We start from the raw sequence: 1,340 nt of genomic DNA on the forward strand, positions 1-1,340 counted from the left end.
GGACGAGGAGATTGTGTAAAGGACAGAGGGCAGGAGGAGAGAGAAGAGAGGGAGGGTGAGGAGAGAGAAGAGAGGGAGGGTGAGGAGAGAGAAGAGAGGGAGGGTGAGGAGAGAGAAGAGAGGGAGGGAGAGGAGAGAGAAGAGAGGGAGGGAGAGGAGAGAGAGTAGGGGGAGAGAGGGAGGAGGGTCTGAGTCAGTGAAAGTGAAGAAAGGTTGTGAAGCTAAAACATATGAAGTGAACAGATGGAAGAAAAGTGAAGAAGAAGACAGAGGGTGTGAAGATGAAGATGATGGTGGTGGTGATGATGATGACGCCCTCCAGAAAGGCGTTTTTCTCGACACCTGTGGTGTTAACTCAGACGTCCCATGATGCACTGGGGCTAAAGATACCAATAGGAAAGTCATGTTGTTATTCTGCTGATTAAAAAGAACAAATGTCTGGTTTCTCTTTTCAATAACGAGGCGGTTAAACAAACCTTCATGTATCGTCTTTGTCTTTAAAATATGTTTTTAATAACACATTAATCTGAGCTTCACCGTGTTACCTTAAAGAGCCGGGCTAGCTGTTCCCCTCTGTTTCCAGTCTTTATGCTAAGCTACGCTAACATGCAAGAAAGAGAAGAAGATTCACTAAATGTTGAGCTGTTCCTTTATTATTATTATTATTATTATTATGATGATGATAAAAATGTTCCAGATGTTCTGACAAACTGATTTGTTTCTCCGTCGTAGCCGACCAGTGAGGAAGACCTCTGCCCCATCTGCTACGCTCACTCCATCTCCGCCGTCTTCAAGCCCTGCTCCCACAAGTCCTGCAAGTGAGTCCAAACACCCACCAACACACACACACACACACACCCTTTCATGTGTAACACCCCACACACACATTTCATCTCCTGCCTCCTCACTCACAAACACAAGTTCTGCAGAATCTGGAGGAAAAAAGTTTGTGTTGCAGGAGTCACGAAGTGAGATGCTCAGACATGATCCAGAAAATATGTATTTAAGAATAAAACGTGTATATATACATGAATACAGCCATACACACCTAAACAATAATGATTAAATAAAGCAGGTTTCATTATTAATGTTTGTTTCATTATTTTTACATCATTCTGTAGCTTCCTGTTGGTGTTTATTCAGTATCTATATATACTGTGTATATATATATGTGTATATATATATACACACATATATATATACACATATATATATATACTGTGTATATATATATGTGTATATATATGTGTGTATATATATGTGTGTATATATATATGTGTATATATATATGTGTATATATATATGTGTATATATATATATGTGTATATATATATATGTGT

At 39.1% G+C, this 1,340-nt stretch overlaps 1 long non-coding RNA gene across 1 annotated transcript in view; it reads left to right on the forward strand.

Moving 5' to 3' along the window:
* Positions 1-247: 247 nt before the first annotated feature.
* LOC116384541 (uncharacterized) overlaps positions 248-1,340 on the forward strand; it is a 3,220-nt gene continuing 2,127 nt past the window's right edge. The window contains exon 1 of the long non-coding RNA XR_004212815.1: positions 248-818. This is a non-coding gene — a long non-coding RNA (uncharacterized LOC116384541). The remainder of the gene's footprint in view (positions 819-1,340) is intronic.

This window comes from Anarrhichthys ocellatus, unplaced genomic scaffold (genome assembly GCF_004355925.1).
Source record: "Anarrhichthys ocellatus isolate YVR2014 unplaced genomic scaffold, GSC_Weel_1.0 scaffold1, whole genome shotgun sequence".
Taxonomy (NCBI): Eukaryota; Metazoa; Chordata; class Actinopteri; order Perciformes; family Anarhichadidae; genus Anarrhichthys; species Anarrhichthys ocellatus.